Source organism: Lynx canadensis, chromosome D3 (assembly GCF_007474595.2).
Source record: "Lynx canadensis isolate LIC74 chromosome D3, mLynCan4.pri.v2, whole genome shotgun sequence".
NCBI classification, from domain to species: domain Eukaryota; kingdom Metazoa; phylum Chordata; class Mammalia; order Carnivora; family Felidae; genus Lynx; species Lynx canadensis.
The window spans coordinates 76,821,455-76,848,226 of record NC_044314.2 but is presented as its reverse complement, the minus strand read 5'-3'; positions in this window follow the sequence as shown (position 1 = coordinate 76,848,226).

The following is a 26,772-nucleotide window of genomic DNA, read 5'->3' as shown; positions in this document are numbered from 1 at the left end:
ATGCGTATCATAGGCTGTATTCTTACAATAAAGCAAGCTAGAGAAAAATAAAGTGTTAAGAAAATCATAAGAAAGAGAAAATACATTTATAATCCTATTTATTGAAAAATCCACATAGAAGTGGACCCCTGTGCTGTTCAAACACGTCTTGTTCAAGGGTCAACTGTCTTTTTATATTTTGGATAGAAGTTTATTTTGAATTTGCAAATATCCATTCCCATTCTACTGGCCATCTTTTATTCCCTTCATGGAATGTTTTGATTACTATCAAAAGATGTAGTTGTAGTCCAATTTATTGGTATTTGCCTCAGTTAACTCTTAATGTGAACTGTTTAAGAAATCTTTGCCTACCCCAAGGTCATGAGGACATTCTCTTGTTTTTCCCTAAATGTTTCATTCTTTTACTTTACACATTTAGCTGTATAATCCATCTGGAATTAATTTTTGTGTATGGTGTGAGGTAGGGTTCAAGAAGAAATTTTCTTTTCCATACGGATATCCATATCCAATTGAACCATTACCAGCATTTATAAACATCCCTTCTCCCTCTGCTTCCAGTGAACCCTTGTTATAAATTGTGTGGTTATACAACTCTAAGTCTATTTGTGGACTCTATTTTGTTTCATTGGTCTATATAGCTAATGTTTTGGAAACGTTCTTATAGAAGAGAGATTTGTGAAGAAGGAGACATCCCAAGGAATTCATTATTGGTAATGGTTGTGGGAGAGGCGGAAGAAATCCAGCCAGTTTCTGGAGGCAGCTATAGCAGGGGCCTGAAGGCTTGATAGTAAGAATTACAGTGTCTGGGGCCTCAGTGGCACTGGTCGTAGACTCTCCCCTGGAGCAGCCCAGGGGCATAAAATGGGCATTGCCCTTGGCCATGTAGACCTGAAGCTTAGTCTTCTGTTTCTTCCATAGTGTTGGATGCAAAGATTTTGAATCCTCTGCTTGCCTTCCCCTGAAACCAATTTGCCCCTGTGTGCTCCTTCCCCAGTAAGCTGTGAAATACAAGGTCTCCTTGTAATACTTTTATACACTGCTTGCTGCAGTTTAATATATGAGACACTGCATCATAGTCTGGAGGTTCAAAATTACCTCGAAGTAATCATTTCCTAGAGGGCTGGTAGTAAACATTCTGTCACACAGCTATAGATTGTCGCCTGTCGCCATCAATCAGCCCCCAGGGAGATATTAGGGGAAATGATACGGGAACAAATTGAGAACTGGTGCACGTGGCTGCCAGGTCTCTGCAGAAGGAAACAGGCTTGGTGGCCCATGGCAGGCTGGCTCTGTGGGGGGTAGGCTGTGTCTGCGCTGCAATCCGAGGCTGTGGTTTGAGCCCTGGGTGGGCTGGTGGCATAACTCAGCTCCAGGGTCATGGGGTTCTTCCGCGTAATCCTGACCGTGGCATTCTGGTATCTTCCCTACATACTTCAGAACAGAGCCAGCATCTGTGTTTGCAAAAATAATGACAATGCCCATTTACAAACGCCCAGCTCTGCAAGAAGGAGTTGGCTAGTCCTTTTGATTAATCTGCAGAGTGATTGACTCCATGATGGCCTTACTTATCAGTCCCATTTCACAGCCAAGGAGACTGCGGCTTGGAAATGTTGGGAAACCTGCAAAGTCACGCAGCGGGTCAGTGGCACAGGCAGGATTTGAATCTGGGAGTTCTGCCTCCAGAGGCCAAGTGCTGAATCACTGCATACTGCCTCTGTTAAACGTCCAGCTCTACACGGAGCCATTGGCTTGTATCCTCACTACCCTTGTATGCACGCTGTTCTTGTGTCCGTCGTACAGATGAGGAAATCAAGGCTTTCAGAAGCGCAGCCTCACCTGAGGACAGCAGGTGGCTGCCTGGCTCCACTCCAGGGTTCTTTGGCCACACATCTATAACTTCCTCCTTGGGAAGGCAGGTAGAATGTGGGGGAAACATAGCTGCCTGCAGACTTTGCAGAACACACGCAGGTTCATCTGGTGGACCTAAAGTCTCGGTGAACTTTGGCCTAAGGCCCCAAGAGGGTCAGATCACGACTTGGGGACTGAAGCTTGTGTATTTGGGGTGACTTTTTTTTTTTAACCCACAAAATTATTAATAAATATGCGGTATAAAAGTACATATTTATCTGGCAGGTCCATTCAGGTGAGGGGTCCTGAAACTTAAATCTCACGAACGTCACGGCCAATCCACTTTGGTCTCTGTGGGATTCCACCTTGGATGCTAAATCTCTAACAATCAGAGCTATAATGATTTCTTGCCCCTGTTGGTCCTAGGTCACCTCAGATCAACTGAGTCAGAATCTCTAGGACAGGCCTAGGCGTCGATACTGTTTAAAAGTTTCCCAAGTGCTTGCTCCTGAGGCACGCTTGATCTCTTGGTCAGCCACGGCTGCAAAAATACTGTGAAACAAATAACTCCCACTTCTCAATGACTTACAATAACAAACACGTGTTTTTTTTCACTTCCGTGTCTGCAGATGGGCTAAAGTTCGGTCAGTTTCAGTTGGGTGTAATTCTGGGCTGTGTGTCTGCTCTGTGTGTCTCTTTCTGGGACCAGCAGCTTTCTGGGGGTGCGCCCTTATTATAATGGTGATGTCAGGAGGGCAAGAGGTCGTGACACCTCCTGAAGCTCAGTTTAGAACGATCACTACCTCTAGCGGGGACGCTGTCACCCTCTCCTGCATCTCATTGGCCAACACAAGTCACATGACGAAACAAGAGTGGAAGGAGGAAGTAGACGCCAGCTACAAGTCAGAGGGGCAAAGAGCATGGATGTATAATTCTGTCAAGGAGGCATGTGGAGGTGGAAACAGTAATCCAATTTACCAGAGCTGAGAGCCACGCCTGGTTAGAGTAGGTGCTCAGTAAACATTGTGTATTCTTCTAGAAAGCACATTCCCACAGCTTCCTCTGAGGCTGTTGCATGGGAGCCATTCTCCCTCCATGATGGGTTCCAGGGATGAGTTAACTTCCCACCCTGGCATACAGTTAGTCTCCAGGGAGAGAGGGCTGTGCCGTAATGCACCAAATGCTTTGAGTTCCTAGGAAGAAAGATCCCAATTGGAGGCTGCGAGAACTATTATCGACTGCTTAAATATCCATTTGCCCATCCACCACTCACAAAGTGCTCTATTTATTTGCACACTCTCTGTAATATAGCAGCGGAGGGAGAATTCATTAAGGCAAATTGGGAGGGTAGCTTTCAAAAAAAAATTTCATCTCTCTGTTTTATGCACTGCATAGTTCCCTGTTTAATGAGGACTCTGCAAGTCCATTTTCCTTAAGGGTTTAATAAAAGTATAATTTAAAAAATTAAGACAGATGGGGAAAGTGCCGAGGGAAGCTATTTCTCCCATTAACACGCAGAGTAGACCTTCTCGATACTGCGAGATGGGTGGGGAGAGGAAAAGACCCTAGAAGCTCTCAGGAGTTCTTTCGGCTCACATAAAATTCTGGCCTGGGTTTATGTGGCTTAAGGATTCCTGCCGACCAGATAGGAATTAGATTTATTGGTTGACAAATGGGACTGTTACTAGCTGGCAGTTTAATTAATGCTGATATAGGAGCTTTGCCTTCTCTTAGAATTTGAACTGCGGAACTCCGGAAAGGAGACGTTTACATTGTTACAACTTTCTCGTCAGTCTTGGTTGCTTTTGGAGGGGAGAGGAGCACCGGGCATTTGAGGGAGGCAGAATCTCGGGGTGTGGGTGGCCAACATGTGATTCTCAGCTCCCTACGTGTGGCATACCAGGGACACATTTTTGGTTTTCTTCCATCCCTGCTGCTGCTCCTGGCTTCTCGAAGTAAGGTAGAGCCTGCGATATAATCATTTAATGATATACCAATAATAACAACAACAACACAAGCACGTTTATATAATTAAAGAAGCTAAGAATTAGTATTGCACGCATTCTGGGTGCTTTTTTTTTTTTTTTTGGGTTCACCTTCACTGGGAAGCTGGTGCTGTTATCATCATCCCCATTTTACAGATCAGGAAACCGAGGCTCAGTCAGATGTGCCAAACAGACAGAAAATTCAGAGCCGGGACTTGAACCCCGGGTTGGTGTCTTATACCCTGTGCTACCATTTTTTTACGTGACCTTTGAGGCACTGAGTCTCAGAGAAGCGTGCTAAAACCCCCACGGCTGAACAGCAAGTAAATACAGAGTGAGAACTCAGTTTCTCAGCCAGCAGTTTTCCCCACTACAGCTCTCACATTTAATACAGGGATTCTGACTCACTTTAGTATTAATCTTCACAGCACACTCATTAAGAAGTAGAAATATGGTCTCCTTCTTCATCTCGATAACAGTAAGTGCACTCACAGGGATGCGGGAGGCGCTCACCATGTTGCGGGCACTGTGCTAAGTGCTACGTATTTCATTTAATCCTTACCATACATGCCAGGGGGAGGGTATGTAACTGTCTCCACTGTCAAGGTAAGGAATCTGAGGCTCGGAGAGGGGAAAGGACTTGCCCAAGGTCACGCAGCGGGAAGTGATCCAAACAAGTTTCAGACTCAAGTCTGCCGGAAATTCCCAAGCCTTTGCACTGAACCCCAAGACTAAATAGGAAGGATTGCTGGGTTTCGCCTTCTTCACTTTGCCCGTGTTCCAGGATGCCTCTGCCGGTGGTAATTGAGAGGTGGCTGGTGCAATGCAGCCTGTCACCCCTGGAGTTATTTTTATTTTTATTATTTATTTATGTAATATGAAATTTATTGTCAAATTGGTTTCCATACAACACCCAGCGCTCATCCCAACAGGCGCCCTCGTCAATGCCCATCACCCACTTTCCCCTCCCTCCCACCTCCCGTCAACCCTCAGTTTATTCTCAGTCTTTAAGTGTCTCTTATGGTTTGCCTCCTCCCTCTCTAACTTTTTTTTCCCCTTTCCCCTCCCCCCTGGTCTTCTGTTAAGTTTCTCAGGATCCACATAAGAGTGAAAACATATGGCATCTGTCTTTCTCTGTATGACTTATTTCACTTAGCATCACACTCTCCAGTTCCATCCACGTTGCTACAAAAGGCCATGTTTCATTCTTTCTCATTGCCACGTAGTACTCCATTGTGTATATAAACCACAATTTCTTTTTTTTTTTTAATTTTTTTTTTTTCAACGTTTATTTATTTTTGGGACAGAGAGAGACAGAGCATGAACGGGGGAGGGGCAGAGAGAGAGGGAGACACAGAATCGGAAACGGGCTCCAGGCTCCGAGCCATCAGCCCGGAGCCTGACGCGGGGCTCGAACTCACGGACCGCGAGATCGTGACCTGGCTGAAGTCGGACGCTTAACCGACTGCGCCACCCAGGCGCCCCTAAACCACAATTTCTTTATCCATTCATCAGTTGATGGCCATTTAGGCTCTTTCCATAATTTGGCTATTGTTGAAAGCGCTGCTGTAAACATTGGGGTACAAGTGCCCCTATGCATCAGCACCCTGGAGTTATTTTTAGCAAGTTCCTGTATAAATCCTTCTTCTCTGAGGGTAGAAGGGAGTCGGCTTTCCTTGGTGCATTCCCTGGTTAGCGTACTTTTCTTGTGGTCTCCTTGGCATGTGGTGTTGTAAATCAGGAAACCCTCGCAGAGATGGACAGGTCCCTGAGTCAGCAGTTTGGGGAACGCTCTCTCTTCTCTGCCTTTCTCGGACTGCCATTCATTAAGTGATCCTCGAGAGAACCAGATTCCTTTTCGACCAAGAAAATGCCTTTGGCTTCCTTCTACGTTCAATTCAAAAGTACCGGAAAACATTGTCTGTTTCTTTACCATGTTGTCAGAGACGTTGGACTCAATGGAGAAAGGTCAAGAACAAGACAGAGAATGAAAAGGGTGATTCAAGTTCACCTTGTAGGAAATTCATGTTCATCCTGTGAAAGTTGGTAGTTGGGGGTGCCTGGGTGGCTCAGTCAGTGAAGTGTCCGACTTCGGCTCAGTCATGATCTTGCGGTTCGTGAGATCGAGCCCCACGTTGGGCTCTGCAGTGACAACTTGGAGCCGGCCTAGAATCCTCCCTCTTCCTTTCTCTCTGCCCCTCGTCCACTTAGGCTCTCTCTCTCTCTCTCAAAATAAACTAAAAAAAGTCGTATGCCCAAAATAACTTGTTATGTGAACAGACAACTCTGTGAAGTGGGTCCACTATTCCCATTTTACAGATCATGAAACAGAGACTTAGAGAAATAAGAAGGCTTTCCCAGCATCATGCAGAAAGCAAATAGAAAAACCAGATATGGCAGAGAACAAGGCCTCACTTCCATAGAGTCGCATCGGACATCCCTGTGTCAATGCCACGCATCATCACCATCCTTGTGAAATCCCAACCTCTCCCTGCATGTCTGGGTCCATTCGTCTCTCCAAAGCACTTTTTGTCTTCAACACACTATCTTGCTATATAATTTACTTATTTATTATGCATGTATTTTATTGCCTGCTTCCCTCCTCCTTGTCTCTAAGCGAGGGAATTGTATTTATTTTGTTAGCGGCTGTATTCACTGGCCTGAGCACAGTGCCTGACACACAGAAAGTGCTCAGCAAATATTTGCTGAATAAATGCATGAGGTCCGCCTGCTCAAGAGCATCCTGTACATATCACACTGCTAATCCTAAACAATTTATGATCCGAGCTATCATTTATGAATGCCTCCCACCTTCTAGGCATCTTTTTTTTTTTTTTTAATGTTAATGTATTTATTTTTAAGAGCGACAGCACAAAGAGGGGAAGGGCAGTGAGAGTGGGGGACAGAGGATCTGAAACGGGCTCTTCACTGGGGCAAGTCTGATGCGGGGCTCGAACTCACAAACCATGAGATCGTGACCTGAGCCAAAGTCAGATGTTCACCTGCCTGAGCCACCCAGGCGCCCCTACATTCTAGCCATCTTGAAGGCAACATAAATATATCGCTAATGATTTTCATTGTAACCTTTCACGGAAGGGATGAATATCCGGGCTTTGCAATTGAGGAGACTGACAGCAGGGGCAGATGGGGAGACAGATGTAGGTCAGCTGGACACCAAGACCTGCTCTCCTTCCCCAGCCAGTGCACTGCAGGAGGCGTGCTTCATTCACAGAGAAAAGGAATATGGCTCAATACGCGCAAATGTATTTAAGCAAGTAAAAGTGAATGGATGTACCACTATCACTGATGTCATCTGGACTGCATTCATTTTCTGGGCCTCCCATCACAGAGTGTCACAAAGGGGTGGCTTAAACAACAGAAATTTATTGCTGTACATTTCTGGAGGCTAGAAGTCTGGGATCAAGGTATCGGAAAGATGGTTCCTTCGGAGGAAAATCTGTTCCGGGCCTCTCTCCGTGGCTCAGATGGCGGTCTTCCCCCGATATCTCTTCACACCGCCTTCTCTCTACGTGTGTTTGTCTTCAGTTTTCACCCTTTCTGTAAAGACGCCAGTTACAATGGATGCGGGACCCACCCTACTCCAGTCTGACATCATCTGGACCAAGTCCATCTGCAGTGACCCTATTTCCAAATAAGATCATGTTCTGAGATCTTGGGGACTAGGACTTCAACGTATGAATTTGGGGGGAGGGCACAATGTAACCCATAATATGAAGATTATGAAACATACATAAACACGTGTATGAATTTGAGGTTTTAAAGGTATAAGATAAATAGAAATATGTATTCTAATGTTTTCTTCCTAAACCTGCAGTAGGTTGTGCTTTGAAAAACAGCTTTATTGAGATACAAGTCATACACCATACAATTCCCCCATGTAAGATGTACAATTCAGGGGTGCGTGGATGGCTCAGTCAGTTGAGTGTCCGACTCTTCATTTCAGCTCAGGTCTTGATCTCAGAGTCGTGAGTTCGAGCTCCACGTTGGGCTTCGCACTGGGCATGGAGCCTACTTAAAAATAAATAGATAAAAATAAAATGTACAATTCAATGGTTTTTAGGACATTCACAGGGTGGTACAACTATCACCACAATTTTAGATTGTTGCCGTTGCCCCCAAAGGAAACCCCATACCATTAGCCGTGGTTCCTCATTTTCCCTCAACCCCCCTAGGCAATCACTAATGTACCTTCTGTCACCTGTAGATTTACCCGTTCTGGGTATTTTATATAAATGGGATCGTATAGTCTGTGGGCTCTTGTGACGGGCTTCTTCCAACTTCACATCATGTGAAACAACACGTTTCACACTGTGGCATCTACCCACACTGTGCTCCTTCTTATTGCCGAATAAAATATCACTGCATGAATAGACCACTTTCGTTTATCTGTTTATCCGTTGGTGGGCGTTTGGGTTGTTTCCACTTAAGGTTATTGCAGATAATGCTGCCATGAACATTTGTTCCCAAGGTTTTGCGTGAGCGTATGTTTTAAATTCCTCTTGGCCAAGTAACGAAGAGTGGAAGTGACGAGTCCAATGATGAGTCTACGTTTGGCCTTTTGGGGGAACTGGCCAACTATTTTCCAAAGTGGCTGCCCCAATGAGGTACAAGGGTTCTGACACACTCCCAGCTTCTCCAGCTCTTGTTATTATCTTGTGTTTTTAAATTCTAGCCATTCTAAGGTGTGAAGTGGCATCTCACTATGGTTTTGATTGGCATTTCCTTAATGACTAACGCTGTTGAGCGTCTTTCTGTGTGCTTGTTGCCCGTTTGCCTATCTTCTTGGGAAGAATGTCTGTCTGGATCCCTTGCCCACTTTTAATTGGCTCATTTGTCGGTTCACTATGGGATCGTAAGAGTTCTTCACATGTTCAGGACACTAGTCTCTTATCAGACATATGATGGCAGATCTTTTTCTCCCCTGCTGTGAGCTCTCTTCTCAGCTTCTTGACGGCATCCTTCAAAGGAAAGAATTTGCCATTTTGATAAAGTCGAATTTATCTGCCCTTTCCTTTTGTTGCTTCTGCTTTTGGCGTAAGATCGAAGAAGGCTTTGCCTAATCCAGTGTCCTAAAGATTTACTCCTATGGTTTCTTCTCAAAATGTCATAGTTTTAGCCCTTTGATCTAGTCTGTTATCCTTTCAGAGTAAATCTCTGTGTGTGGCATAAGGAAGGGACCCAACTTCATTCTCCTGTTTGTGAAAATCCAGGTATGTGAGCAGTATACTAAATAGCCAATGGTATTTGTTGAGAAGGCTGGTCTTTTCCCATCAAACGATCTTGGCACCCTTGTCAAAAATCAGTTGACCAAAAACGTAAGGGCTTATTTCTGGGTTCAGTTTTGTTCCATTGGCTTCTACGTCTAGCCTCTGCTACCATCACACTGCCTCGATTACTGTAGCTTTGTAGTAAGTTTTGAAATAAGAAAGTGAAGGTCCTCCAGCTTTGTTCTTTTTAAAGAACGTTTTGGCTATTCTGGGTTCCTCGCATTTCTGTATGAAATTTAGTACCGGCTTGCCAATTTCTGTAAGGAAAAAAAAAATCCAGCTGGGATTTTGATAGGTATCGCATTGAATTTGTAACTCACTTTGAGAAGAATTGCCACTTAAAAACCTTAAATCAACACGAAACATCTTCCTATTTATTGAGGTCCTCTTTAATTTCTTTCTACGACGTGTTGTGGTGAATGCATTGTCTTTTGCATCCTGGGGTGGAGACGCCCCACTCTGGTGATCTCTGGTGCAGGAACTTGGGCACATTTATGAGGCCAATCTGGTTATTCGCTGTAGGATATTTTCCTTGGCCTCCTCCTACCAGACAGCAGCTGAGATCACTGTGACTCTTGTCAGTAGGAGGGTGAGCGGGGCCCTCTGCTAAGTGTGCTATATTATTTATCTGTCACTAGTGACAATAATGAGGAGGAAGAGGAGTGCTGTGCTAAGGGTCTTCTATCCACTACCTTATTTTATCTTCAAAACATCCCTCTAAGGTGAGAATTATCACCCTTGTTTTGTAAACAGAAATGTTGAGACTCAGAGAGGCTCACCTAGAACAAGAGACAAAGCTCATGTTTAAACCCAAGTATCTCTGACATCAAACGTCGGCCACTTCCCGGCCCACTCCACCCACATCATCTCTCAGGTGGGCTCAGAATTTTGCCAGTAGGTTGTTCTCACATTGCTATTCACGTTGGCTACCGATCTTGGCAGTTCACGAGTACAGTAGTTATTTATACGTGGACCCTGATCTGCTAGAGTCCCCTCATCAGATTATGGAAACTGGCTTCATTCTCAGCAGCTGCTTATGATTATCATCCTTGGGCCAAAATTTCTATTTGAGAAGCAGACCTTTGCTCAGCTCAAACAAACAAACAAACAAACACCCTCATCAGACCTGATGAGAGGACTCTATTGTATATTCATTCCATGGTTGGAGCCCACTGAAACATACTGAAATAGAATTCCCAGAGTTAGAGGGGTTGTGGGAGTTCAGGAATCGGAGTTTTAATAAGAACCTAGGTGATTTGTATGATTAGGCTAATCTGGGGAATAGAGCAATAGAATCCATCCATCCATCCATCCATCCATCCATCCATCCATCCATTTCCTCAATCTGTAAAATGGGGATAATGCCAGCACCCACTTTATACGATTGTAGTAAGGATCACATGAGCATATAAGTAGGAAGTTCTTAAAACAGTACCTGCCACATCACAAGAGCTGATTAAGACTTATACCTGGGCACCCCCTATGGACCTGGCTCTTTTCTGGTTATCAGGAATAAACTGATAACCTGGTGCTGACCATCTAGTTGGAATGAACACAGATTTTGGCATCAGACAAAACTGGGTTCAACTTCTGCCCTTGCCACGCACACTCAGTTGTGGGCATGATGAACAAATTACTGAACTTGTCTGGGTCCGTTTGCTCAAATCTGAAGTGGGGATAATAGATTATTATTTTTATTTTTATTTTTATTTTTGAGACAGAGAGAGACAGAGCATGAGCAGGGGAGGGGCAGAGAGAGGGGGAGACACAGAATCCAAAGCTGGCTCCAGGCTCTGAGCTGTCAGCACAGAGCCTGACACGGGGCTTGAACTCGCAGAGAGTGAGATAATGACCTGAGCCGAAGTCGGATGCTCAACCAGCGCCACCCAGGCGCCCCAATAAATTATTATTAAATAACAAAAAAGTGGGGCGCCTGGGTGCTTCAGTTGGTTGAGTGTCTGACTCTTGATTTTGGCTCAGGTCATGATCTCACAGTTCATGGGATCAAGCCCCGTGTCAGGCTTTACACTGACGGCATGGAGCCTGCTTGGGATTCTCTCTCTCTCTCTCTCTCTCTCTCTCTCTCTGCCCTTCCCCTGCATTCTCCCTCTCAAAATAAATACATAAACTAAAAAAATAAATAAATAACAAAAAAGTTACAGCGTTTTGTTATTTTTATCAAATAGAGGAGATTCAGCATCAGGCAGGCAAAGCAACTTGCCTAAGGTCACAGAGCTAAAAAATAGAGCTGGGACTTGATCCCGTGTCTGTTGGACGTAATGTCTACCCGCCGCGTTCCGCAGTGAGAGGTGGCTATAAAACTTACAGGAAATTGGCAGGAAGGATGATGAACCCAGGGAAGGCTTCACCCAACTGGTGCACACGTACACACAGAAGTACGTTACGCTGAGGCCGTGTGGAAACTCCCCTGTGACAAAAAGATGGCCTGACGTCCCTGGTTCCCACCCCATGCAGAGTCAGCCTTCTCAAGTCTCCGGGCAACATGGGAATTTGGAGAGCCCTTGGAGAGATTCAATTTCTCTAATCTCGCCAGGCACAAGGAGAATTTGGGAGACATGAAAGGTAGCGGTTATTTATTTCATGAATAGATAACAGCAAGCCATTTAAAGGGAGCAGTGGCAGGAAGATGAAAATGCTATTAATACAGTTGGAAGCTCATTTCTTTCGGAGCGGCCAGCAGCGGCCAGGGAGGACAAAAACGAGAAAATATTGCAGTGGGCGCTCCTGACAACACAAATTATTCGGGAGACATTAAAGTGCATTGTTCACGATCATAAACATTTTTTTTTTTACGTTTATGAGATCTGTTCAAAGGCATCTCGACGGATGAAACCCAATAGCATTTTACATGTGTGCGTGCACACGCACACGCTCACATTTCTTTTGTTCTCGTATCCTTTGTAAATCATATCTTTGAGCTGATGTACTCAACAGCGGCTAGGCCGGGCCTACGTAATGCAAAGTGAAGCCCATGCCCTCGTTCCCCGGGGAACTGTGCTGTTCTCGATGTCGGCTGTGCTGCAGATGGGGCTCTGGGAAGCTGGGAGCTGACGTGAGGCAGAATGATGGGGGCCAGGGAAGCGCTTCGGTTCTGGGAGGAGAGCAACCAAGAGGGGCACGGGGAGGAAGGAGAAAGTTGTAGCAGGGTTTCCCAGTGTGCAACGGGAACTCTCTGTGCCCACCCAGAGAGGGGCCCAAGGGAAGAGGATTTGGACAACCCTTGCACTTCTGACTGCCATGGGGCATTCACGGTGTATGGGATCCTGTTCAAGACTGTGTTGGTTCTTTTTATTTTTTTTTTAATTTTTAAGTTATTTATTTATTTCTGAGAGAGAGAGAGAGAGAGAGAGACAGACAGACAGACAGTGGGAGACACAGAATCTGAAGCAGGCTTCAGGCTCTGAGCCGTCAGCACAGAGCCTGACCCAGGGCTTAAACCCATGAATCATGAGATCACGACCTTTGAACCCATGAACAGTGAGATCATGACCTGAGCTGAAGTTGGACGTTCAACTGAGCCACTCAGGTGCCCCATGGCTGTGTTGATTCTTGAGGTAAGGCGACCCCCTCAACATGGCTTACTTCTGCTCACTTCCTGGTTTCTGACCATAGTGGGGCACCTGCAAAACTCCAGTGCCTCAGAGAATCCTTTCAGAAATACAACTTGTAAGTGATAAAAATGAGCAAAGCTGTTAATCACTGTCACTAAGCCACAATATCACCTATATTAGCTCAATTATTTTAAATGAAATGACTTGTCCGTTGATAAATAACTAACCAAATTAGACAACCTACTAGTCTGAGAAAATATTTTCCCACTTGAATTGGTTTATTATTTGGTTTAAGACTTGTGGACACAACCAATTTAACTCTTAGGGACAAATTCAGTTTTGAATACACGACCCCTTTTGTAGACTGCTGAAGAACACCAACTCGGGAGTCAAACGCACCAGAGTTCAATCCTGGCACCTTCACTTTCTAGAAGTGTGACTTTAAGAAAGTTATCAAACCTCTCTAAGTTTCCATTTCCGCATGCGTAGTATAGAAGGGGAACAGTATTACTTGGACCTATTGTATTGGCTTGTGCAGATTAGTTGATGCGATGCAGAAAAAAGGGTAGCAGAGGGCTGGCGTGTAGGGAGTTCTTAATAAGTGTTGTTTATCATTGTCATCATCGCCATCACCATCATCAGGAGGAAGAGGAGGAGTTAACAGGCGAGCTGTAAATCTTCCAGCCTCAGGGATGCCTGAAGGAAGCTGGACTCTTAGATGTGACATCAACAGAAGGAGTGTATCCACTAGAGATAAATGATCGTCTTGCTGGGGTGGCTACGGGCTGATCGCTGACCCGACAATGTACCCAAGCACACTGTACTTGGTTGTTGGGTTTATCACATGACCTGTGGTTTATGGAGTGCAGCAGCTGGAGGGTGACAGTGTGGCGTGCTCCCTTCCAGGCCCCATGTCACTAACAAGGTATTCAAACTGAGGGATCCAAGTCCCTGAAGCTTCCCTATGCTGATGTGACCCACAGTGCTCATCCTTGAGACCAAAATGGTGATTGGGAAGTTGGACCTTGGCTCTGGGTGTCCAAGGCCTTTATGGTGCTGTTAGCCTAACGTGTTGCTCTGCTGCTTATTCTGTATCCCTTCTTAAGGCAAAGTAAACCTTGTGCCTGGTGAGCCTACCATGCGTCTTGTGAATTTCAGTGACAACCTGAATCCGGAAGCCACCCCAGTGGTTAAAAATATCTGGACTCGGTTTGGCATCACGCCATCTATTCACTGGGTAGCTTCAGGCAAGTCACTGAACCTCATTGAGCCTTGGGTTCCTCTTCTGCAGAACGGGGACGCAATCAAACACTTCACAGAGTTGCGACTCATTAAATGAGATGATATATGCCAAATGCCTACAACAGTGCCTGCCCCCAAACTGAATGATGATTATGTGAGATGACCAGTATAATGCCCTATACGGGGTTTAGTCAAGGGGATTTTCCACAGACTTCTCTTCTGTCATCAGGACATATCCCCACTGGAGTGTACCCAGGTCAGGAACTAAACCCCCAGTTAGTTATAAAGTTGTCTCATATTTAGCTCTCTCTAGACTCTCATTAGAGTGTCTTAATCTGCAGGTAGAGCATGTCATGAGTCCAGAGACTGTCTAGTTCACGTCTAATTCCCTTCCCTATCACAGCGGCATGTGTGAGAGAGTTGAGGTGATTAAACCTGGACAATACGATGTTGTCGTGTGGCGATGGCCAGGCTGAGTGTGGATTCTCTCTTGTGTTCGGCAAGGAGCCAGGGAAGGCTTTTGAGCAGGGAGACAGTAACAGGGGAATTTGAGCTCTTCCTTTGTACCCCCAAACTGCTAAATCCTCACAATGACCCTCTGAGGTTTAGAATCCTTGTGCCAGTCAGATTGAAGGGCAGAATGACTGGAGTATATTGAGGCTTGATACAGGTCAATTCAAGGAGCACAACGAAAATGGAATTGACAAGCTCCCAGCACGTAGCACATTATCTGTCAATTTTACCGGCCAGCCAAACACCTCCTTAGTCCAGTAAAATGTTCAACCACATCAGTCTCATCCCTTATGTCCCAACAGCCAAAGTGGTCATGGCTGGTAGACGAAGAGCCTTATCAGGTTTAAAGGGGACGGCATGACTCATTTGCAGCTGGGTGGTAATGTCCCCTGAGAGGACATTCTAAGACACGTCTGTGGCGAGGGCTCCGCACAGCGTAATGCATGAAGTAGCCGACTTGGGGCACTTTACTCCTAGCTAGAAGCTGTGCTCTCCTAACTTTTTCAGATGGCCCTTCCTCTTCAGTGAGAACCTCTTCTGGGACTATTCTGAGTCTTCTAGTTGGCCATTGACTATGTTCTTTCTTTTTTTTTTTTTAATTTTTAAAAATTTGTTGGAGAGAGAGAGAGAGACAGAGACAGAGAAGGAGCAGGGAAGGGGCAGAGAGAGAGGGAGAGAGAGAATTCCAAGCAAGCTCTACACTGTCAGCACAGAGCCCAATGCAGGGCTCGAGCTCACAAACCGTGAGATCATGACCCGAGCCAAAATCAAGAGTCGGACACTCAACCAACTGAGCCCCCCAGATGCCCCTAGACTATGTTATTTCTTGACCATGATTCCAGCTGAACATGCTGCCACTCTTCTCCCACTTCAATCAGAAACCAATGTTGCCCTAGCAGCTCTCCTGGTCCCATCCTATCAGTCCCCAAGCTTGCTGGAACAAATTCGCCAAGAGATCGTACATCCCTGCTGTCTCAGGGATGTACCACCACCACCCAGAGTGCCATGGTGTTCACACAAGGTCTGTGCAATGGCATCCTGACCGGTGTCCCTGCCCCTAGATTTGCCTCTTCATCCTGCATCCTGTTCTCCGCAGTGGAGCCAGAAAGCCGCTCAGAAGATTCAAATCTGATACGCCATTCTCTTGCTTCCACACCCAAACCCTATGTCCTGGCATTCAGTGCTTGTCACAAGCCGGCCCCTCCCGGACAACCCATCCTTGGGCTGCTGTTGTCGCTTGCCCCACCCACACCGCACCTTCGTGCAAAGTGCCAGGCTCTCGCAGGCTCTTCCAGAGAATGGAGTCCTCAGCCTGGCCCTGCAAAGCCCCGGGAGGTGACCCCACTCCTCCTGCCTCCCCTCCTCTTGCACATGCCCCGTCAGCACGTGGGGCTGGTGCGCGTGGACCGTATTTCCCTGGGAGGTACCTCTAGGGCCGTATCTGCGGTTCCTGTGGAGATTGATGAACTTTGCAATGATGAGGTTTCCGGGGGCATTTATTGACGTATAAATCAAAATCCAATTTATGTGAAGGAAAATCCCAGCTGGTTTACATGGCAGGATTATGAAACAGTTTTTGCCTTGTGCGCAGCCTCTCAGATGATGTACAGTGATTTTACCCTCCACAAAGGAAACTTGGCTTTTAAACTTCTTCCGGCTTTTTCCCGGGATGAGCCCCAACGCTGTGTTCAGTTTGAACACTTCCAATATGTATGGAATTCTGAGGCTGCTGACTTATAAACTGGTCTAGCTGAGGAGCAAAAGGGGAGTGCAATTTATTGAGCGCCTACTGTGTGCCAGGCACATCCCTACAATATTCTATTTTAAGCCTCATGACAGTGGGCAGGGAACTTGAGCTCATATCGATGGCCTTGATCTCCACCACGTGACTGCCGTTCCATTCCCTAACGAGGGTATATTCGTTATGTGTTACTGCATAATAAATTATCACGCACTTAGCTTACAGCAACTCACATTTATTACCTCACCATTTCTGTGGGTCAAGAGTTTAGATGCAGCTTAACGGAGTCCTTTGCTCAGGGCTGCTCGGGGCTTACAAGGCTGCAATTAGAGTGCTGGCCAGGGGTGTGGTCTCATCCGGGGCTCAACCAGGGAAGGATCTGCTCCTGAGCTCGTTTGGTGGTTGGCGTCTCCCCTTTACTCGTGGACGGGAGGACCGAGGAACCTGAGTTTCTGGTCGCCTATTGTCCAGATATCGCCTTCAGTTCCTTGGTACACGGGCCTTCCGAACACTGCTACTTACTTCTTCCAAGCCCGGGAGAGACAGAGAGTCTTTGAGCAAGACAGATGGTACAATCTAATGTAGCATTAAGCACAGAAGGGACACCATCCCACTATCTTTGTGGTAGTTATTGGTTAGAAGCCAGTCCCTTCTGATCCTGCCCGTACCCAAGCGGAAGAAGTCACACAGAGCGTGAGTCATCGGGAGGTGGGGTTCATGGGGGCCCTGCGGGGTTAAGACCCTCAAGGTCACTCGGCTAATTGTTGATGAAGTTGGGATCTGACTGGAGAGGCCACACTCTTCATATTATGCTGTCCGGTCAGCTGATTCCACAGTCTGCCAAATCCAAAGCAAAGCTTTTCCTGGGAGATTTATCCTGACTGCTAAATCTGGGTCGTTCGTTTGTATCTGGAGCTGCTGTGGGTCATTAGTACCCAAATCATCAAAACTGGACCAGAAGGAGGCAGTTCTTCAAAGGACAACTTTGAAGATGTTGGTACCCGAAATGAGGAGGGCGTGCTTGCCCGCTTCTGCTGGACACAGGCCTCCACAGGCTGTTCTCTGATGGAGAACACGTTTTCTCAGGTGGAGTCCAGGTGACCCACTGTGGCCTTTGGGGGAACCCACGTGGCTGCTCAGGGATAAATGCCACCACAGGTCTCTCTCTGTGTGGTCACCCTTCATAAAAGAGACCTTCGCCATCTGGCTTATTTAACAGAATATTGCTGCTGTGATTTAATTTTTCTACCAACGCTCGCAGCCTCCAATTTGCCGTTTGGAGATCTACCAATTCCTCAATTCTGAACAAGACTTTTGTGTTAACTCCTACATGCCTGTCATATGCAGTTGTATGGGTTGTGCACGACGTAAGGGATACCTGGCCAAGAGGGTGAGTGGATCATACACGAAGTCAACATCCTGAGCTCTCTTTTCCAGTGGCAGTGAACACACTGTGTTCCCTTCCCCTTTTAGGAACAGCAGCCCTGTTTTGCTTTGTTTTGTGTTAGGCGCCTTCACCCTTCGGCCTTCATACCACTCATTAAACGAGGGAAAGCTGTTTCTGCCCGAGGGAAGAGACACCTTGTTCCACTTCACGTACAGAGACCCGTCTAGGCTTGCAGCAGCCTTGGTGACTATTTTCAGGAGAGAGAACCTTCTGCCGGGCTGGGGTCGTGACATACTCTGCCCAAGCCGACTTTGACAACAAGCAGCTCAGAGTTTTAAAAACCAGCTGGGACAGCCGCCCAATCCCAGTGCAAATTCCACTTTCAGCCCGCTGCCCCTGAACTCCAAAGTCCGAATGTGGCGACATTTGCTAAGGAATGAACGGCTTCGGCTGCCACGCGCCTTTAAATAAACCTTAAAATCGACAGCCAGGGTTCGGCTCAATGCTGATTTTCAGTCATAAAGACTCCGCTAGGGGAGTGAGTACTGGAAAGCCACGTTCAAAACTATGCAATCAACACCAGCTGTGGTGCAATTAAACCCAACCGATCACAGGTGTTCATACGGGGTACATGCACACACGCTTCTTTTAAAATGCGGAGTTTGGAAAACACAGTGAGACGACGTCCACAGACCGTTCACCCCAGAACCCCCTGAAATCCTTAATAAAAATGTAGCCTCTCTATCCCCACCCTAGACCTACGAATCCAGGTATTTGGGGAGCAGGAGCTCAAGCATCGGACTCTAGCAAGCACCCGAGGCTGTTTTAGTGCACGATGCCCTTGAAGACCACTGCCAAAGCGTCCGTATTTTTTTTTTTTCAGCAAAGGCCGGCTGATTCTAATGTGCAATCGCACGCGATCCATGATGCATGCGGAGGCGGGCTTCAACCTGTTACGGTCACAAGCCCATCTACCAAAGGCGCTTCTCCAGGGCAGATACCCTGTCTGATTCGGGTTTTTTCTCCCATGTTCACTAAATGTTGAATGAAAGGAGGAATGAGTGATTTCAATAACGACGTGGCAGCCAGCGTCTTTTTTGTTCAAGGAGACCAGGGGCGGCATTAAAGACGTCTACAAACTCTCCATCATGCCTCCCTGGACAGGTGGGCTGTAATCCTCCTTCCCTTGAGTCTGGACCGGTCGCCTTACTTGCTCGGCTCATAGAATATGGGGGAAGGGATGCTGTGTGGCTTCTCATCTCCTGAGAAGTTCCTGTCCGGGTCTCTTGGAATGCTTACTCTTAGACCTGCTGTGCTCCCAGCTGGCTTCCAGCACTAGCTCCGGCTACCTTGGACAGTCCAGCGTACATGAGGCTGCACGTGACTGCAGCCCCCCAGTGACCTGCTGGCACCAGGTGAAGCAGAGGAACTGTCCAGGTAACCTACAGGACAGTGAGAGATAATACAGGGTTTTAAGCCACTGCATTTGGGGGTGATTATTACACATCACTGGATCACAAGCCGACCACCGGGATGTTAGTCCTCTGAGATCTTTAGAGGATGGGGGAGTTTCTTGCCCTCATTGGTGGAGAGCTGCCCTTGGAGGGAGGCGAGGAGGTGTTTACTCCCTGGCGCTTCCTGTCCTACAGGGAGACAGAGCAGGCTCCACGGGCAGAGGGAGACTTTACACGAGGAACCCGATCAGCGGGTGGTTGGAAATCAGTCGTCTGGGTGCACAGAAGCGGTGCGCGGTGACGGCATCCGGTGGGTATCTCCTGTCTCGATGTCTCCTGTCTCGGGAAGCAGCTACTCAGTTCTGGATAATTGTAGCCATGAAAGAATATGGCTACGGAGATACCAACTCTTGTTGCCTCCCAAGAAAAATCAGAAGGTGGATCTTCATGTAGAGTTCCATGATTTTTTTAAAGTGGGCAACGAACTCAGATTAAAACACAAGTTCTGTGAAGCCAAATCACGCAGGCCCAACAAAAACATGTGTGCGGGTGGATGCTTTCTTGATCGGTACAAGTCGGAGCGGAGAGAGCACGGAGCCCAACGTCATGGGAAGATGTGGCAAGACAGCAGGACGTGGGGCGTAGACTTGACCTTAAACGACAGATTTACATGAGGGTGGCTTTCAGAAAAGGGAAGCCACATAGGTGAAGGCCCAGGAGGGGACAGTTTGTGGGGTGGAGGGGGGAGTGACTAGTTTCATAGTAAAGGCTAATTAATACGAGGGAAACCAACATTAATCTTACACTAGAAACAAGCAGAGAATGTGCTCATTGGCCACATTACATGCATATATAATTTCACTTCTTCACTCTTAGGCGTCTGATGGCAGGAAATAGAATGCTTATGTCTTGGTAAGAAATACGCACTGAAGATTATAATCTCACAAAGAAAAGAAACCATGTTTATTGACTGGGATCCTGTTGACTCTTGTATTGACTGGGCCGATCATTTAAATGTGATGCTTTATCTCAATCGGTATCAGTAAGTAAGCAAAATATGTTACAAAGTTGCCATTGTTTTGAATTTCTCATATCCTGCGACTCCTAGCAAGGGATCGTGTAAAGACTATATAGCCCACACTCAAGCAAAATGGTTTCACCTCAGCTAATCCACTGGCTGAGTGACCTTCAGCAAGGTCATTAACCTCTCTGTGCTTCTGCATTTTCATTTGAAAAGGGGAGATGGTGATAGAACCTGCTTTAGCCTGTGGCTGAGGGGAGTTAAGTGAGATAAGACTTGTAAATCCCTTAGCACAGCGCCCCGGGACAAGCCCGTGATAAACACCAACACTTGGCAAATCTCACCCCTGATGACGAAAGTCTAATGAGAACCACCAATTCGTGAGCTGGTTCCATGTTTGCGCCTGATACAGACGTTCATTACTGCCCGTCTTGTATTGCACTTCCCGGAAGATCATGTCTTTTGCAAGTGGAAACTGGTTCTTGCAATTCTCTCTGTAAGCTTCCACTCAAGTCCGATTCATTCTCAGAGGGGTTGCTCAAAGTCTTTCTTCATTCTTTCATTCAATTGACTGCTTACTGTAAGTCAGGCCTGAAGGAGGCACAGAGATGAAAGAAACAGCCCCTGGGGCACCTGCGTGGCTCAGTCAGTTAAGAGCTAAGTGTCCGACTCTTGGCTTTGGCTCAGGTCATGATCTCATGATCGTGGGGTCAACCACACACTGGGCTCTGCACTGACATTGTGGAGCCTGCTTGGGATTCTCTCTCCCTCTCTCCCTCTCTCCCCACCCACACTCTCTCTTTCTCTCAAAATAAATAAGTAAACTAAAAAAAAAGTTTAAAAAAAAAAAGAAAGAACTATCCCCAGACACACAGAGCTCACAGTCCAGTGGCAGGGCGAGGGGAGAGGAAAACAGGCACGGACACCTCAATGAAGTCACAGAAGTGGACAGCAAGCTGCAGGGCCGCAGAGGAAATGCTGCCCAGCCTGGGGATCAGGAAAGGAAACTGACATCTAGGGTAAGTCCTAAAAAGAAGGAGGGAAATAGCTGGGAGATGGAATAGGGAATGGGGAGCCATTGAAGGTTAAGAGGGAAGGGTGATCAGAATGGTGTTTTGGAAAGATCACACTTGCTGCTCTTCAGAGCGTGAGTTGGGGGTTATGAGATTAGTTAAGAGACTAGTTTAAGAGGCTGATACGGTCTTTCAAGTCTAAACTAAGGTGGTGACTAGAAGGGAATAGATCGAGATATAGTTAAGAGACATTAACGACAGGACATGGAGAACGAGTGGAGAGGAGGAGGTGAGATGTGAAGACTGATTCTAGGTTTAGGAACCAGGCAGATGGTGGATGGAGCCATCTTATGGGGCAGGGAGTGTGTGGATAGAGACATTTAACTATTAGTTGGCTTTTAACCAGACCACATACCTCTTTAGATTAAATTCAAGTTCAATTGATATTATCAGCCATTCTCTCTCTTTTTTTAAGTGTATTTATTATTTATTTTGAGAGAGTGAGAGTGAGCAGGAAGGGGCAGAGAGAGAGGGAGAGACAGAATCCCAAGCAGGCTTTGCACCGCCAGGGCAGGGCCCGATGTGGGGCTTAAACTCATGAACCATGAGATCATGACCTGAGCCAAAGTCAGATGCTTAACTGACTGAGACACCCAGGTGCCCACTTGTCAGCCATTCTTACTGAAGCTTGAATCAGAGTGATAATTATTCCAAAGAGGCAAGTTGCACAAATTCTCACAACAGCATCCTCTTAAAGATGCCCAGTTTTCTGCATGGCCTTCAAACTCAACCCAACAAGATTTATTCATCACTTACTCTGTGTCACGTGTGGTACCCATTTTGCTCCTGCCCTCATAGGACTTACATTCTATCTTAGAGTTCCAGTATCTTCTAAAGTGCTAAATCCTCCTGTCCTCTAGGAGTGCTTGGACAAGAATAGGAGTGTATCAGCTAGCTATTGCTGTATAACAAAATGCCCTAAAAACCCAGTGGCTTCAAATTGCAAATATTTATTTAGCTTAAAATTCCGCCATTGACAACTTAGGCTGGTTCAGCTGGGTGGTCCTTCTCATCTCAGCTGAATAGGCTCCTCCCCTTGACGGGAGCCCCAGCAGAGTTTCATTGCGAAGGGCAGGGGCACAGGGAGGCAGCATTGGCAGTCTCCTCCAAGGGCTCAAGCACTTCCAATTCTTCGAGGTGTAAAAGTAACCACAAAAGAGAGCTCCAGTCAGATGACGGCAACAGCTGTATTTCTTCTCTCTCTCAGCCAAACAGGAGACTTACTGAGACCTGTCCTTTCCAACAAGAGGGGGTTCGCTCTGTCGCTTTTGGCTGCTGGGTCAGTCCACTTTTTCCGTTTAAATTTTCTGATTGCAGCCATTCTGTTCTTTTTCGCCCCCCAGGACAACAGCCTGGGGTTCTCTGCACAGATGTCACAGAGAGGAAATGTCAGCGGAGTTCACGGTGACCCTGGAGGCGGGTGCTCCCCTCCTCACTGTCCATCTCCTCCTCGTGGTCGCCTTTGGCAGGGCTGGTCTGCACTATTAATAAACCTTCCCTTCAGCATTTTCTCTCGAGGAAACAGTATCAGATAGTCTCGATCTACCGCCCCAGCCTTACTCCCGCCAGGCTGGAGAGAAGGTCTCCTGACACGGAGATAAGAAATCCCAGACACCGCCGCCATGTAGGGGAAGCTTGAGGTTCCATTTTCCTTATGAAAGGTCAAATTGCTTCTTTTTGCAGTGCGGGGAAAGAAAAGAGCCAACATAATGTGCTTTCTAAATGCCAATGATCTTGACGTCCCTGATAAGGAGAAGTCAATGAAGGAAGAGAATGGCTTAGGAGGAGAGCTGACTTCTAAGTGCCAGCAGGAGATGTGAAGCATTTTTAATCACTCATGTTAAAGGCCGTATTTAATCCCATCCTGGGTTAGAGTAACGCATTTATTGCAGCTTAAAACTCCTGCCTTGTTGCACGGACTACAATCAATTGTAATAGTTTCCCTCAAGGGGCTTGGGGGCCAAAACAGGCCAGTCACAAAGTAGTCCGATCACCTTTGCATTCATTTATTCTTTTATTCTTTCATTGCATGTGTCTTGAGTAGCCACTATGTACCAGAGACTATGCTGGGCGTAAGGGGTGTGGGAGAGGTAAACAGCACAATAATTCTGTTCTTGAGGAGCTCATAGCTTAATTGGAGAGCCATACAAATCACCCCATAACAGCTACAAAGAGTGATGGGTGCTCCTTCAGGACAGGCAGGGTGTCACAGAAGCATCTCCATGGGAGGGTCTAAGGAACATCATTGCCCCACGGGCCCATCACTCCTTCTCCAAACATTCCATGGATTCTAACACCCATGTGCCTTGGCAGATGCCACCTGGGATCTTATTCTCATCCCGTAGTGCCTGGAAAACTCTTCGGTACCTTTCAAGACTCAGACCAAATGCCTTCTCTTCTGCAAAGTTTCTTTCTGATCTACTGGGTACGACTTGTCCTCTCTACATCATGCCCCCAAGAACCTTGTTTATATGTCCAGTTTGGTCTTTATCTCAAAGGACTATTTTATGGTACTCCTTTGTTTGTTTGATTTCTTTGTATACGTTTCTGTTTCCTTCACCAGATCATGGGCTTCTTTGGAGCAGAGTCCAGATGTTAGTAACCTTTCCATCGTCTGTGCCTGGCCCACAAAAGCAGCTCAGCAAATGTCCACTGTCTGGATAAAAGACGATGTGTTACGACAGGGGCCACAGGTCCCTGGATACCACCAAGATAGTTGTGCTTTCTAATTCACGGGCATGATGGAATAGATTATAAGACCCAGTGAGGGTGAAAGGAAAATCATCATTTTAGCCTCCTCTCTGCTATGGGGACAGCGTCACCTGCCTTGTCTAAACTTAGGGAGACAGGGCAGACTAGAGCTCGTGTCTTGGTGCCATGGCCCACATCCAGGAGCAGATGAAACATTGCCATCTGAAGACAGTGTGGGGATCCTCGATCTCCGATCCCTTGGCTTGTGCAGTGGTAGATATGTACTTTATGGGTAGAGTTCTCAGAATGCACTAGAAAAACCTATGAGTCCCACCTTCAAAATGTTTCCAGAATCCTACCACTTTCTTACCACGTCTGCTGTCACTACCCTGGCCCACCACTTCTTGCCGGAAGGACTGTAATAGCCCCATAAGTGAATCTGTGCTTCTATCCATGCTCCAGCCTCTACCTCTCTGCCCTCCAGGCTAATCTAGACCAGAAGTCAGAGTGATCTCATGAAAATGTAATTCAGGTCACATTCCTCCTCTGTCAAAACTTCCTATGCTTTCCATCTCAATCAAAGGAAAAAAGCAAAGTCTTTATGATGGATCTCAAGGCCCTATAGGACTGACCTTCTCCTCACCTCCTGAAGCATCTCTGACCTTCCCTTCTCTCTTTCACTGTGTTCTAACCGCATGGCCTTTGTGCTCTTCTTGCGTTACGCCAAACGTGTTCCTGCCTCAGGGCCTTTGCACTTACTATGCCCTCTGCAAGGGTAAGCCTTCCCTAGATGTCCACGTGGCTTATCTCCTCAGCGCCTCAGGTCTTTGCTCAAATGTCATCTTATCAAAAAAGCCTTCCGCAATCACCCCATGTAGAGTAGTAAGACCACAACTCCAGAAATTTCCTGTCCTCTCACTCTGCCTGGTTTTTCTCCACAACACTTACCACCACAGACATGTATATTCTAAATGTGTTCTTGTCTATCTCCCTGCTGCTAGGTGTAAGGCTTGTGAGAACAGCAGCTTGGGCTGCGTCTGTCCCTTCTCGTATCTCTAGTGTCTGACAGAGCACCTAGAATGCAGGAGGCACTCGGTATTTGATGAATAAGTAAACGCAGGGCCTCTCAAACAGCTTTGTGAAGCAGATATTGGGATTATTATCCCATTTCTTAGATCAGACGGTGGAGGCTCTGAGCAGGGAGAGGCTTGTTGAAGCTCTGCCTAGTTTATGGAACTGTAGAAAACAGTTCTTTCACATGGCTGGAGCAAACAGAGGAATTTACAGGGAGGCACTGCACACCTTCTAGAGGCCAGAGCCTCCAGAAGGACGGGAAGAAGGAAATGGAAGCTGTCACGACCTGCAGGGAAGAGCTGTCACTAGGGTGTGCAGGTCCCAGGGCAAATATTTCTCGCAGGTCTCCTGTCTATACGAACAACGTGAGTCGATCCAAATCGGCATGTTGGCAAATAAAAATAAAAACAAAAGTAAAAATAAAAACAAATAAATCAGTGTGTTGGCATATTTTTGTGCACTGATTGCACACAGTGCCATTAAAGAAATACCATGCCGGCTAGAGCGAACTATCAGCTCATCATGCTCCAGGGCTGAGGACAACCGCGATCTTTGGGACATCTGGTCAACCAAGTACATGTGGCGAAGGATCCCTGCAGGGGAGGAGCAGAGACTGGGGCTTATAATAGGTGCTGGTCCGGGTTTAGGGTGCTTTGCTTGGATGGTGCTGCCAGCCCCAGCACGTTCCGGGCTCTAGAGAGGGAACTTGGAAGGTTTCCAGGAAAGCAAGAGGGCATTCCAAAGTACAACTTCTCCTGAATTGTGGGGCCCAGCTACTCCAGGTCCAAGGGAGGTCTCTCTGTTTCTCTGACTCTAGCTTGGCCCAAGCTTCCTAGGCCAGCTCTGTTCTCTATTTCGTTGTTGTTTCTCTTAGTCTGTCTGCCGACTGGCTTCCCAGAAGAGAACGTCCCTTCTCTCCAGCACAGCCATGGTTGCCCAGCTCACACCCTTGCCAATGTGCAGCACAGAGTGACCAGCAGCCCTCAGTCCTAATTCCAACCTTCTGGAAGGACAGCCTTTTCAGCTCAACTGTCAGGTGTACATGCCTGGCCCAATCAGCAGGGGCAGGGGGAGGGGTGTAGGGAGCAGAGTACCAGCACAAATCTGGCTACAGTTCTCAGAGCAGAGGGAAGACAGGTGGGGCAAGTGACCTCCAAGTGTTTGCTACAGCTTGTCAGGAAAAGCACCCTGATATTTCGCCCTGGATATTCCAACCTCCAAAGCCTGTAATCTAGGACAGCAATGGTGTGACCGAATACCACCCTCCTTGGACCCACTTGCGGGGCTGACGGGGCCACAGGATCCTGGAGTCAGCAGCAAGACTTTATGAAGTGAGACCCACACGCTGGATTTCAAAACTTTTCAGCTTATTCCTTGTGAATTGGAAGGCAGACGTTCACAAAGTGGGAGCATTCTGCCTGCAGACAAGCTGACATGAACAGCAGGTACCCTTCGAATGCCCAGGTGCTGAGTGCATGCACACGCACTTTCGTAAAAACTGGCAAATTACACGAAACCGAAAGCAGGTTAATTGGGTTATTTGATCCCTGGGCCTATTCAGAGCACCTTCTTGCAGCCTCTGACTGGGCAGGGCTTGGGACGGCTTGGAACTGAGCCTCCAGATGCTGTCATTAGCCCAGAGTCCCACTTCATCGGTTTTGCTTCAGTCTCTACGGGCCACCTGATGCTCAGTCAGGATGTGCTGGTACAGCATAGCCGGAGTCCCAGGGTCAACAGGGAGTGGCTGAGGGAGCTGGTGGAGAAGGGATGACCTGGGAGGAGGTGAGAGCAGATTTTAATCTTCTGAAAGGCCGCCTGGTGGAAAGGGGTGATGGTTACAAGAGAGCAGACTGAATCTGGCATGAGAAATGTTTTCAAATGCA